General features: G+C 41.9%; 1 long non-coding RNA gene across 1 annotated transcript; it reads right to left on the reverse strand.

Moving 5' to 3' along the window:
• Positions 1-550: 550 nt before the first annotated feature.
• Positions 551-2,520, reverse strand: LOC122234762. The gene is made up of 2 exons (XR_006212697.1): positions 2,352-2,520; positions 551-716 (listed from the first exon to the last, which is right to left on the reverse strand). It is a non-coding gene; the product is annotated as an uncharacterized LOC122234762 (long non-coding RNA).
• Positions 2,521-14,771: the final 12,251 nt, after the last annotated feature.

A 14,771-nucleotide genomic window follows, 5' to 3' on the forward strand; every position in this document is an offset into this window, starting at 1 on the left:
TCATACCTAGAGGAAGCCAGGAGGGCATCATATCAACTGTCCTGTGGGTGTTACCTCTTGTCATATCTAGTGTCACTGACTCCTGAATAGAATGGAGCCCCAGAGGGCAGGGTGCTCTGTGCTCTGTGTATTGGATCACAGTCAGCTCCTAAAGAAATGCCTGCACATGGTGGGGCTTCCTGTAGATTTGATGAATGAATGAACCCAACCAGCCCCATCACAGATATTTGAGTGGGGCTCAGACCCCCAGGTGGAGCCTCAAATCTCCTTTTCAAATAGGAAAACAGCCCAGATCAAGACCTGGTGATAGTGAGGGAGAAGCAAAAACTTCATCATGGGGAAAGGACAATGATAACCCAGCACAGCACAACCCTGCCAGCAGACCTTTCCACAGGGCCAGGTGCACTTTCCCTGTGGAGCCCCACTGAGTCCCTATAACTCTGCCCCAGTCAGAGGAACAAACTGAGACTCAAGGCCTGTACATGGCCAAATCCAACTGAACTGTGGAGAGGCTGGGTGCTCACCTTGTAAACAAGACTTCCAGCACCTGTTGGGTGGTGAAAAAGCTCTGTATGTGCCCAGAAATGTGGAGACATAGGTAGGGTCTCTGCAAGGAAGGTGGGCACCTGATGTCAAACTTGCTTCTTCAGCAGGCCTGCCTGGATGGTCCACACTGCACAGGTCTCATTCATGTTCACAGTTGAGGCATTTTTACCCTGAGGTGGAATAGAGGAGGGACACACAGTCAGAGACAGCACCATCACCACTAGAAGGGTTGGGGTCCAGAATGCAGACCAAACCCCCAAGCCCTCAGTGACTTGTGGCAAGAGTGAGAAATAGGTGCCCACAGTTGAAAAAAAGGATCTTGGTATTAAAACTAGAATTTTAGGTGGGGAATGACCAAGCATGTTAGTATCTCAAGTCAGATTGTTAGCTATTGACGGCACCTCCTTGCATTACCAGCATAGACTCTGTGATTTTTTTTAATGTTTATTTTTGAGAGAGACAGAGACAGAATGCGAGTGGGTTAGGGGCAAAGAGAGAGGGAGACACAGAATTTTAAACGGGCTCCAGGCTCTGAGCACAGAGCCCGACGCGGGGCTCAAACTCACAAGCTGTGAGATTATGACCTGAGCTGAAGTTGGACACTCAACTGACTGAGCCACCCAGGCACCCCGACCCTGCTATTTCTGACAATACATCCCATTCCAGAGATGAGAAGACAGAAGCTTTTTCTGGGGTAGGAGGGATTAAGATAATAAGACATGCGGGATGTTCCGTGCAGCACTGTGACATGGTAACAGAAGGGAATCGTGTCAAAGTCCTGCATCAGTAAAGGGATGAATGGGTGTGATAACTGGTCTCCCTTCTAGAATGTCATGCAGCCCAGTGAGGCTCCTGCTCCTGACTTGGAAGGACCCCAGGGATGTGTCCCTTGGCAACCAAACTGCAGAGCAGCAGACCTACTACTGTGAACCCCATGTCCCTTTGGGCAAAAATCTCCCTCATCATGATCATGTGCCAGACTTAAAGAAGGTATGGAAGGATGGTCAGGCCAACAGGGACACCTGGGAACAGGAGTTAGGAAAATATGTACAACAATGCAAAAATACTCTAGACTGAATGGGACATGAAATGGTGTCAGGTCTCTTTTCTGATATTCCTACAAATAAGTGGACAGTGACTTCGCATCTGGCCATGGCAGGGGCTGGGCCATGAGGGCAAGTTTGAGGAGAAAATGGGGATCCATAGTCATCTGGGAGCAGAAGTCTGTGAAGGAGACAAGGGAAGTATCAGTGTGGCTTCTAGGACCTGGAATCCTTTTAGCTGCCTCTGGGCCCTAGGTTTTGGGTCTCCCTGTACCTACACTCGCCCTGAGCCAGTGCTGCATCCTGTTGGTGGTGTGGGGCATCCTCCTGTCCTTCATGGAAGTGGAGCAAATTATCTCATTGTTCAGCTCCTGCCCTAAAGACAGTGCCCAGCAGCTGAGTAGGTGGCCTCAGACCCTGTCTGGCTGCCTTTACTGGTCCTCAGACACAGGTGACTCCATTCCAGACATACCACACCACAATGTGCACAGACCTCCACCAAGGAGGAAAAAGCCACATAGTTTGAGGACCTTGGATGAACCCTGGTACAGGTAAGAGGCACCCCAGGAATCCTTTTTCTACCCTACCCACCATGACATCAGTGTGGACATGATGGGACACCAGGGTATCCAGTGCCCTCCAACCTCCTCAAGATCAGGGCAGGACCTCCCCACATGTCCATCTTTCCTTGAAACTGAAGAGAAGGGGATGGGACTTCCCAGGAATGGATCAGAGAGGTGACCTGACCTGAACTGAACTTACCTAGACCGCTCTGTATTACTTTATGGAACTTCCTGAAACAGCCTGAGGCATTGGGAGTGAGAGTTGAGCCAATACTTCCAAAATCCAAAAAAACTTCTGGAAGCCAGAGCCCCGGTAATCCAGCAAACAGCAAAAGAACATCTTTCACTATGGAGTGTCTCCAGCCTAATAAGCCTGGCATAGGATTGTACTAGAATATGCATGCCTGGTTACTGGGGTTCCAAGTTCTGTTGGGGTGTATTGTTAAGGAAGTGACTTCACTGCCTAGGATCCCCTACCTGAATTCCCTTCTGGGATAATATCTATGCAAGACACCCAAATATATAAATCAATTAATCACAAACATAAACAAACTCATTGATAATAATACCATAATAGTAGGGGATTTTCACACCCCATTTATAGAAATTGACAGACCATCTAAGCAGAAAATCAACAAGGAAACAATGGCTGTTTCTACTATACCAGATGGACATAACATATATTCAGAACATCTCATCATAAAGCAGCAGAATACACATTCTTCTCAAGTGCACATGGAACTCCATAATAAATCACATACTGGGTCACAAATCAGCCCTCAACAAGTACAAAAAAATCAAGAATATACCATGCATATTTTCAGACCACAATGCTATGAAACTTGAAATAAACCATAAGAAAAAATTTGGAAAGACCACAAATACTGGGAGATTATAGAACATCCTACTAAAGAATAAATGGGTTAACCAAGAAATTATAGAAGAAACTAAAAAATACATGGAAGCCAAAGAAAATTAAAACACAACAGTCTAAATCCTCTGGGATGCAGCAAAGGGGGTCATAAGGGGGAGGTATATAGAAATCCAGGCCTTCCTATAGAAGGAAGAAAGGTCTCAAATACACAACTCAACCTTACATCACAAAGGAGCCTGAGAAAGAATGGCAAATAAAGCCCAAAATCATCAGGAAACAGGAAATAATAAAGATTAGAGCAGAAATCAATGATATAAAAAAAAATAGTAGAACAGATCCATGAAACCAGAAGCTAGTTCTTTGAAAGAATTAACAAAATTGATAACCCCCTAGCCAGACTGATCAAAAAAAAAAAAAAAAGGAGAGGACCCAAATAAATAAAATCATGAATGAAAGAGGAGAGATCACAACCAACACCACAGAAATACAAACAATAATAAGAGAATATTATGCCCAATTACATGCCAAAAAAAATTGGGCAATCTGGAAGAAATCGACAAATTCTTAGAACATATAAACTACCAAAACTGAAACAGGAAGAAATAGAAAATTTGAACAGACCCATAACCAGTAAAGAAATTAAATCAGTAATCAAAAATCTCACAAGAAAAAAGAATCCAGGGCCAAATGTCTTTCCAGGGGAATTCTACCAAACATTTAAAAAGACTTACCACCTTATCTTTTGAAGCTGTTCCGAAAAATAAAAATGGAAGGAAAACTTCCAAACTAATTCTACGAGGCCAGCCTTATCTTGATTTCAAAACCAGACAAAGACCCCACTAGGAAGGAGAATTATAGGCCAATGTCCCTGATGAACCTGGGTGCAAAAATTCACAAGATACTAGCAAACTGGATCCAACAATACGTTTTTAAAAAGTATTCACCACAATCAAGTGGGAACTATTCCTGGGATGCAGGGCTGGTTCAATATCTGTGATCCATCACATTAATAAAAGAGAACCACATGATCCTCTCGATAGATGCAGAGAAAGCATTTGACAAAATACAGCATCCTTTCTTGGTAAAAACCCTCAAGAACGTAAGGATATATGGAATTTACCCCAATGTCAAAAAGGCCGTAAATGACAGATACACAGTTAATATCATCCTCAATGGGGAAAAACTGACAGCTTTCTTCCTAAGGCAGGAACATGACAGGGATGTTCACCTTCACCACTGTTGTTCAACATACTGTTGGAAGTCCCAGCCTCAGCAATCAGACAACAAAATGAAATAAAAGCCAGCCAAATCAGCAGGAAGAAGCCATACTTTCACTCTTCAGAGACGACATGATACTCTACATGGAAAACCCAAAAGACTACACCAAAAAAATTGCTAGAACTGATACATGAAGTCAGCAAAATCACAGGATGTAAAATCAATGTACAGAAATCCATGGCATTTCTATACACCAATAATGAAGCAGCATAAAGGGAAATCAAAGAATCGATCCCATTTACAATTGCACCGAAAAGTATAAAATACATAGGAATAAACGTAACTAAAGAGGAAAACAATCTATACACTGAAAACTACGGAAAGCTTATGAAAGAAATTGAAGAACACACAATGAAATGGAAAAACATTCCATGTCCATGGATTTCAAGGACAAATATTGTTAAAATGTCAATAGTCCCCAAAGAGATCTATATCTTCAGTGCAATCCCTATCAAACTACTACAGTATTCTTCACAGAGATAGAACAAACAATTCCAAAATGTGTATGGAACCAGAAAAGGACCCAAAAAGCCAAAGTAATGTTGAAAAAGAACCAACTGGTGGGGCACCTGTGTGGCTCAGTCGGTTGAGTCCAACTTCAACCCAGGTCATGATCTCCTTGTTCATGAGTTTGAGCCCCGCGTCAGGCTCTGTGCTGACAGCTCAGAGCCTGGAGCTTGCTTTGAATTGTGTGTTTCCCTCTCTCTCTGGTCCTTTCTCTCTCTCTCTCTCTCTCTCTCTCTCTCTCTCTCTCCCTCTCGTAAATAAACATTAAAAAAATTTTTTTAAAGAAACCAAACCAGGAGGCATCACAATTCCAGATTTTAAGCTGTATTACAAAGAGGTAATCATAAAAACAGCATGGTGCTGGCACAAAAACAGACACATAAATCAATGGAACAGAATAGAGAACCCAGAAATGGACCCATAAATGTATGGCAAATTTATCTTTGGCAAAGCAGGAAAGAGTATCCAATGGAAAAGAGACAGTTTCTTCACCAAATGGTGTTGGGAAAACTGCACAGTGACATGCAGAAGAATGAACCTGGACCACTTTCTTACACCATACACAGAAGTAAACTCAAAATGGATGAAAGACCTAATGTAAGACAGGAAGCCATCAAAATCCTAGGGGAGAGAACGGGCAAGAACCTCTGACCTCAGTTGCAGCAATATCTTACTTGACATGTCTCCTGAGACAAGGGAAACAAAAGCAAAAATGAAATATTGGGGTCTCATCAAAATAAAAAGCTTCTGCACAGCAAAGGAAACAATCAGCAAAACTAAAAGACAACCGATGGAATGGGAGAAGATAATTGCAAGTGACATATTGGATAAAGGGTCAGTACCCAAAATCTGTAAAGAACTTATCAAACCCAACACCCAAAAAACAAATAATCCAGTGAAGAAATGGGCAAAAGGCATGAATAGATACTTTTCCAAAGAAGACATCCAGATGGCCAACCGACACATGAGAAAATGCTCAACATCACTCAATTGTCCCCTGCTGATGAAAGACCTTTGGCTGGCACCTGCAGGGTCTTTAGTCCTTTGGAGGCAATAAACCTTCTTCCAAAAGGAAAGTAAATGTTCTCTCCCAGTGCTCCGGAGAGATCCCTGCACCATGCTATGCACTCCAGGACCAATTCCCTCCTTCCCAGGAGTGCACGCCACAGCTTTGCTCTGAAGAAAGTTGAGCACTTCCAAAAGAGTTTGAACTCCAAATGCTCGCACCTGCCAAGCTCTCTCCCCCAACTGTTGAGATCTTTTTGCCACTCCACAGACAGATTTTCTGAGTTTTCCAAGTGATCTGACCTCAATACAGCTATGTTTGAGGAAAAGGAAAGCCCAGGGCCCCCCTACTTCTCTGCCATCTTAACTCTTCCCACTTCTGCCCATTTTTTAATGAGATGGTTTGGCTTTTTGCTATTGAATTGTATTAGTTCTTTTTATACTTTGAATATTAACCCCTTGCCAGGTAATATTTGCAAATATGTGATTCTGTTTAGTAGATTTCTTTTTCATTTTATTAACAGCTTCATTTACTGGGCAAGAGCTTTTTAGTTTGAGGTACTCCCACTTGTTCACTTTTGCTTTTGTTGCTTTGCTTTTGATATTAAATCCAAAAAATCATTGCCAAGACTGATGTCAAATAATTTATTCCCTATGTTTTCTTCTAGGAGTTGTATGATTTCAGCTCTTATATTCAAATCTTCAATCCATTTTGAGTTGATTTTTGTATGTGGTGTATGGCAGTGGTCAGTTTCATTCTTTTATATTGGCTGTCTAGTTTTTCCAATACCATTTTTTTTATTGTTAAGGTTTATTTATTTTTGAGAGAGGGAGAGAGAGAGATACAGAGCATGAGCAGGGGAGGAGCAGAGAGAGAGGGAGACACAGAATCTGAAGCAGACTCCAGGGTCTGAGCTGTCAGCACAGAGCCTGATGCAGGCTCAAACTCATGAACCACGAGATCATGACTTGAGCCGAAGTTGGATGCTTAACCAACTAAGCTACCCAGGCACCCCGATACCATTTATTGAAGATACTATCCTTTCCCCATTTTATATTCTTGTCTCCTTTGTGGTAAATTAATTGGCCATACATGCATTGGTTTATTTCTAAGCTATAGTCGTTATTTTTTAATTTTTTAAAGTTTATTTATTTATTTTGAGAGAGAGTGTGTTAACAGGGAAAGAGCAGAGAGGGAGAGAGAGAATCCCAAGCAGACTCCATGCCGTCAGGAAGGAGCCCGATGTGGGGCTCACTCCCACAAACTGTGAGATCATGACCTGAGCCAAAACCAATAGTCAGATGCTTGACGGACTGTGCCACTCAGGCGCCCCCAGCTATAGTTATTTTTAATACTCTTTTTCTTTAACCTTTATATTACCATTTTGTAGTTAATACACCATTCTAACTAGAATTACAGTTTTCTATTTCTGGGTATCTTTCATTTTTACTAGAATGTTACTTTCACATGTTTTTATGCCTCTAATTAGCATTTTTTTTCACTTCAGCATGAAGAATTCTTTTTAGTATCTTGCAAGGCACATCTCAGGCAAGCTGAGGGGGGAATTCTTCCACAAATTCTCTCTTGTTGGTGCGTATCTTCCAGTTTTGCATTCTCCACGTTCTTTTTTCCCTCAATTGTGGTGAGTGGGAGTGGAGCAGGTTTGCTGACTCCTTTGAATCTGTAGTCCTTACCAAAGTTCTCTTTGTTTATTCTCAGATAGAGATGTGGGCTAGAAACCTCCTGGATTATTTGATGTAATGTACAGAGGCACATTTGTTCAGTTATGGATGCTAATTAGTTCATTTTAAAGGGGGAGAGAAAAAAAGGAACAACTTATGCTGCCATAATGCTGACTTCCCTCCTACAAATATGTTCACACTATTTGTAACTCTAATCCACTGCCACATGGATCATTCTAAACTCCTCCTTGCCTGTCCTCTCAATTCTCACCCCAACACTGAGAAACCAAATTCCAACCATCTGTTCACTTCATTATTTAATTACAGTGTGCATGTATAACAGTATCAGAATTATTAACTTGTACTTCTGTGGGAAATAATTTTATCAATTACAGTGTTTATGTGCAATTACTTCTGCCTTAGTCTTTTAGACTCCATCATTTCCAAAGTCACTTAGGTTAACACATTTCATTCCTCTATCCCCTTCAGAGAGGCTATTTTGTACATTTATAATACAATTGGATTATCTTATCACATTCTGCATTCTTTCTTGAAACGCTTTAGACTTAACTAAATAATTTTTCTTTAACTTTTCATACATTAAAGTTTACTCGTGTTGTAAAGTTCTATGGATTTTGAAAAATGAATAATGCCACGTATCCACCACAACTGTATCATACAGAATAGTTTCACCACCCAAAGAAATCTTTTATGCTTCATCTAGTTAACTTCTCTGCCTCCTGTTTCCTCCCTGACACCCACTGGTTTTTTTTTAACTGTCTCTATAGTTTTACCATTTCCAGAATGTCACATAAGTAAAATCATGCAGTATGTAGCATTTTCATATTGGCCTTGTTCACTTAGCCATATATTTAAGGTTCTTCCATGTATTTTTACAGCTTAACAGCTCATTTCTTTTCATTGCCAAATTATATTCCATTGTAAAGGTGTAAACGAGTTTATCCAGTCACCTATTGAAAGACATCATGGTTGCTTCCAGTTTTGGGTGATTATAAATGGTATGCATGTGCCTATTGTTTTTACTTTTTGGTCCTCTCAGCTGACAGAACAAGGAAATCTATGTTTGTATACAACCTGTGTATATACACATATCTATAAATATTTCTTTTTTAATTTTTAATGTTTATTTATTATTGACAGAGAGACAGAGCATGAGCAGGGGAGGGGCAGAGAGAGAGGGAGACACAGAATCCAAAGCAGGCTCCAGGCTCTGAGCTGTCACAGAGATCATGACCTGACCAGTTGGACACTTAACCAACTGAGCCACCCAGGTGCCCCTGAATATTTCTATATGTATCCATTTGTATGCAATGCTGAGAATTTCTGTTGTTCCACTTCCTCACCAGCATTTGGTCTAGTCACTGTTTTGTATTTTAGCCATTCTAATAGGTGTATAGTGGTATTACATTGTTGTTTTAATTTGCACTTGCCTAATGATAGATAATGGGGAGCATCTTTTTATATCCTTGCTTGCCATATATATATCTTCCTCATGAATGGTCTGTTCATGTCTCTGCCCATTTTTAAAAATTGAGTTGTCTTCTGGGGTGCCTGGGTGGCTCAGTTGGTCAAGAGACCAACTTCAGCTCAGGTCATGATCTTACAGTTCGTGAGTTTGAGCCCCACATATGGCTGTCTGCTGTCGGTGCAGAGCCCACTTCGGATCCTCTGTCCTCCTTTCTCTCTACCCCTCCCTGGCTCTCACACTCTCTCTGTCTTTCAAAAATAAATAAATATTCTTCTAAAAATAAAATAAAAATAAAATTGAGTTGTTTTCTTGTTGAATTCTAAGAATTATTTGTATATTTTGGGTACACTTCATTTATCAGATATGTGTTTTACAAATATTTTATCCCATTAATTATAATAAAATCCAACTTCTCATATTTTTCTTTTGTGGATTATCCTTTTGGTGTTATATCTAGAAATTCACCACCAAACCTGAGGTCACCCAAATTTTCTCCTATATTTGCTCATAAAGTTTTATACTTTTGTGCTTTACATTTAGGTATATGATACATTTTGAATTAGCTTTTGTTAGAAGTATAAGATCTTCAAGAGAATGCAAACGACAGACTCAGAGAAAGTATTTGTATGAACCTTTCATGAACTATTCATAAAGAGATATGGATCAAGTATAAGATATGTATAGGTTTAATATTCAGTGAATGGTTTGGGTAAAAGTGTCAAGGAGAGGATCAGGATCATGGTCAAGTTAAGGGTCATAGTCAGTAGCATAGTGAATATGAGTCAGGGTCAGAGTTGTATGAGCAAGAGAAGTAAGGGTCAGGGTGAGAATGAGTTTCAGTGTCTGTTTCAGGGTCACAATGACGATCAGGGTCAAGAAGAGTGGGTACATGAAGTTTCAGCAAGGTTCAGGGAAAGGCTGGGGCAAGTATCAGGGTCTTGAGGATCAGGATCTGAGTAATGTTAGGTTAATGGTGAGTGTAAGGTTGACAGTTGAGTTTAGGGTGATTTTGAGTGTCAGGGTCAGAGTAAGCATTAAGTAAAGGTCAAGATAAAGATTCATCTTCAGAGTAAGGGTTTGGGTCAGAATCAGGGTGATCATCACAGTCAGGATCAGGTTGATTAGCTTCATAGAGAGGGCAAGGAATAGTGTGATGGTCACAGACAGAGTCAGGGATCAGTTCAGGGTCATGTTGAGGGTGAGAATCAGAGTCAGTGTTTGTACAAAAATCGGGGTCAGAGTCAGGTTAAATATCAGGAACATAGTCATAGTCAGTGTTGGGTGTGGTTCAGGGTCATATCCTGTGTAAAGGTCAGGGTCAGTTTTTAGGCCAGAGTCAGGATAGGAGTTAAAGTGAGAGTCATTTGACAGCATTAGGTCTGTATCATGTTTGGTGGCAGAGTGAAGGTCAGTCAAAAGTAATCCTAATGAGACAGGAAAGCTAAAGGGACCCCATGAAAAACTGAATTTTTTTGCTCCTATTTTTGCTTCTATTCTTGCTAGGACCTACACTCCCACCTTACGCATGCTTTATAGAACAGATAATGTGTGTCCTCCTTGTAAAGATCAAGGATTTAATGATTTCTTTGGAGTCTTCCAGCACAATAGATGACATCTAAGGAGTGACCTGTGGGATCATCATGAATGTTTTCCAAGACCACTGCCTCATCAAGACCCCTAGCTCTAGGGCATAAGTGACTTATGGAGAACACCTAAACACTCATCTTTGTTCCTAGATTACTAAAAAGGCACAGGCACCAAATAACCATCCTCAATAAAAACCTTAGAAACCAAGCAAAGAGACTCACTCTTTCTAAGTCTCCCAGATGCTCTGTCCATGTCTACACTCCCTTTATAATAAACTCTACTCTCACTTCCTCTCAGCTCACATTAAATTTCTATCATTTATGAAGCCAAGGACCCTTTTGACTAGTCCTATGGGCTCCTCCCTGGGTCCTTGGACCCAGCCAGCCTGCATCACTAGGGTCAGTTTCAACATGATGGTAACCAAGTCAAATTTAATGTCAGAGTGAGTGTCAAGATGAGGGTTAGGGTTAGGGTCAATGTAAAGTTCAAGGTCAGGATAATTGTCAAGTTCAGAGTCCACCTCAGAGTGAGGGTCATATCAAGGATTAGGTAAGACTGAGGACAGAGTGAGGACCACAGTCAGGTAAGTGTGAGAGTATCAAGCTCATGGTAAAAGTAATGGCTAGCTTTGGATTCAGGTCAGGGTGAGGGTCAGTAAAGATTCAGTTAATACTGATTCTAGGTCAGTGTTAGCTTCAGAATCAGAGTCAAGGTCAGGTTTTTTTTTAATGTTTATTTTTGAGAGAGAGAGAGAGACAGAGAGACAGAGCATGAGCAGGGGAGGGGCGGAGAGAAAAGGAGACACAGAATCCAAAGCAGGCTCCAGGCTCTGAGCTGTCAGCACAGAGCCTGATGCAATGCTCAAACCCATGAACCATGAGATCATGACTTAAGCCAAAGTTGGAAGCTCAACTGACTGAGCCATCCAGGCTCCCCAAGGTCAGATTGTTTTTAATGTAGGGTGATTATCAGAGTCAGGTTCAGGGTAAAGTTCAGGGTCAGGGCCAAGTTGGTCAGGTTCAGTATGAGGTTCAGAATAATGATCAGCTTGAGGATCAGTATTAGGGTGAATGTGAAAGTCTCAGAGTAAATTTGAGTATTGGTATTATTTTAGATTTAGGTTGAAGGTCAAATAAAAATAGGGTGTATGGTGAAATTGAGTAATATGGGTCAGATGTATAGTGAAGTTGAAGATGAAGGTCTGGGATAGTTAGGCTTTAGGCTTGAAGTCAGGGTTTGGGTGAAGGTCAGTATAAACATCAGATTCTTGGTGATAGTCAGGATCAGGCTGAGAATGAAAGTTATGGTCAGGATTAGTCATAATGAGGAATATATTGGGGTTCAGAGTCTGTTTCATGTTCATAATGTTGCATCCACATGACTCCTGAAACAGAATGCTATGGGCACCAGTGACAGTCATGACAAAGTTTATTGCAATGAGAGGCAAGGCCGACCGATCGGGACCAACACTTTTGATCAGAGTGCGGCCCTGAACAGCCCGGGTATAGAGTTTTTAAAGCCGATCACATAATTTTATCATTACCTGGGAACAGAACAGGGAAACAGTTCCCAGATGAGTTAGAAACAATTGCTGAATGAGTTGATTATTTTGGACTTTCTGCCGCTAAGTTGCAACCAGTGGATCTCCTTGACCTTGCCTCTGATGCTCTTTTCTTTGAGCTTTTGTTTCCTTCATTGGTAAAGCCTGATTTACAAGAGTATGAAGTGTAATTTATGAGAGTAAAGCAAGGCTGTTATCTCTTGACCTTCAGTGTCAGAACAAAGCTGTTATTTTTCAAGCTACCCACTAGCCCTACACTACAATTTAACCCTTACTTTTCCCCCTTTTCTTGTCAGTGAATCAATCCCTTGATTCATCATTAGGAACTAAGGGGACATAGTTGGACCGAATCATCATAATTTTTATTTCACCAACTCACCTCTTGACATACTGTACTAACCAATTGATGATGCGCGGGCCAATAGTTAACCCGAGAAGTAACAATAGCAGTGGCCCAGCTATGGCGGTGAGCAGCGATGTGAGCCAGGGGGACCAAGAGAATAAACTCTGATACCAATTATCGCTGGCCTCCCTGGCACGTTCCCTGGTCCTAAGATTATCCCTGACCAAACTGAGAATGTTACTCTGGAAATGTTGGCATGAAAACAGCACATTTCCCCAAGGGCCACGCAGAGGCCCCCTTCCTTCATGAAGAGTAAATCAAGTCCTCTTCTGTTTTGTAATACAACCTCGGCTAAAGAGTCTATTTGGTGTTCCGGCCGAGAAATTGAAGTTTCCAAGTAGCCTAGGTCTCAGTCTACTTACTCACTTACAGTTTTGAAATTTTGGTCCCCCACAATGAGGCCAGCAGTTCCAATAGCTGTGGATCCCACAATTCCCAGTCCCACTAGGAGTAGAATGAGGACTGGTGCTGCCCTTTTTACCCGGGACTGTCCTTCGAATAGAAGTAAATGTTCTCTCCCTGCTTCACCGCTATATAGGTGTATTTGTGGGAGAATATGAACTAGGATACAAATCTCTCGGGTGCCGACCCCAAAGTATGCAGCTGCAATGCAGGGGGTAATCCCTGATGAGCAAGCAAACCAGGCTTCAGTAAGGGCTCGGTATGCTATATTTTGGGTGCTATCGGTGTCTGAACTACTTGGAATATACACTTCTGCACAAGTTTTTGTAAGGGGAGGTCTGCCAATTATATTCTTGGGACACTATGCACCAACCCTGTCCTTGGAGGTCTCCTAGGGTTAAAATTGGTTGTGAACCCCAAGGGCACAATGACATGCTTGGATTTAGCAATTTTATGACATGCTTTTCTATGTCTTGTCTAATGCTGGCATTTGTAGCCATTCCCACATAATATGGGGGTTTAGGGTTTAAACACAGTCAACAAATTTGTACAATCTCGGTGTGAGATGAATTTAGCCAAGCATACATAGAATCTACTACATTTAGCCAATGTGTCTCAGGGGAGAATGGGTCCTGGATATGACCTGTAGTTGGTAATTCTGACTTTGGGGGGGCATCCGATCACAGGGTAGTTTGGGAAGGGACAGTCGGAAAGAGCGGGGGGTGTAAAATCATGTCCTTGTTTGGCCCTACCAGATTGGGTGGAGTTTTTTTTAACCCTTTGTATAGTAAAGGAAATGCCTTTGTCAACTCTTGGAGCGTACATCCTGAGACCCCAAGTGTGTCCAGTGTCCCAGGAAGAGGAAAAGGTACTGGAACTAGAAACCTTTTTTAAACATATTTTTGTTGGGTTGCATTTTCCTTGGGTCTTACATTTGGGATCTGGAGTTCTAAGGAGGGTGATTAAGGGGTCATGGTCCTGTCCTGCCAGCCAGGGAGCCAGCATTTCATAACCCCATTTTGCACAATGGTATTGGTCTTTTCCTTCACATTCGACCTTTCTATTTGCAGGGCAACTGTATAACCCTGGTATGTCAGCCAATTTTTATTCTTGATCCCTGTGTCCACATCCATAGGTAACCATATAGGGGTTTTGGGGGACTGGAGGAGCGAAGCCCGTTGGCTGTTTATAATTAGTAATTAAAGTCCCCCATGAGTCCCCCACCAAGTTGCATAGATCAAACAAAAACAAGGCACAGTGGAAGAGGTATTAGATGCTATCACCTTCCCCATGACAGTGTCCCTGAGTTCCCATTGGTATGGTCAAAAAGATAGGGGACGCAATTCCGTACAGTCCCCCACGCTTATTATTATACAAACTCAGACAATTATTATACCCGCATCAGTCTTATCTTTAAAGGATCTTCTGGGTGTCTTCGGATCTTTCATTGCTGTTCGTTACCTGGTTCCATATCAGTCTGGGGTGTTCTCACCTTCACGCAGTTTTTCTTAACCTGAGAGTGGTGAATCCAGGTTCAGATACCATCTACCTTCACGGCCGTGGGCATAGTCAGGGATCACGGTGTGCGGTCCTTTCCAGCGCGCCTCCAGGGTTTTAGGTTCGTGCCTCTTGACCCAGACTAAGTCTCCTTCAGGATCCTGAAACCACTTTTGTCCCGGCATCTCACTTCCCCCTTTTCTTGAAACTCACTCCAAATCTTTAGGAGTGTAACTGGGCTCTGGTGGAAGCAAGGGTTCTGTCAAGATTGGTAGCTCCAAGGCACTTTTACTTTTAGTTAGGGCAGCTTCTCAGGCTGCTGCATCAGCCAGG

The sequence above is a fragment of the Panthera tigris genome, chromosome E3 (assembly GCF_018350195.1).
Source record: "Panthera tigris isolate Pti1 chromosome E3, P.tigris_Pti1_mat1.1, whole genome shotgun sequence".
Taxonomy (NCBI): Eukaryota; Metazoa; Chordata; class Mammalia; order Carnivora; family Felidae; genus Panthera; species Panthera tigris.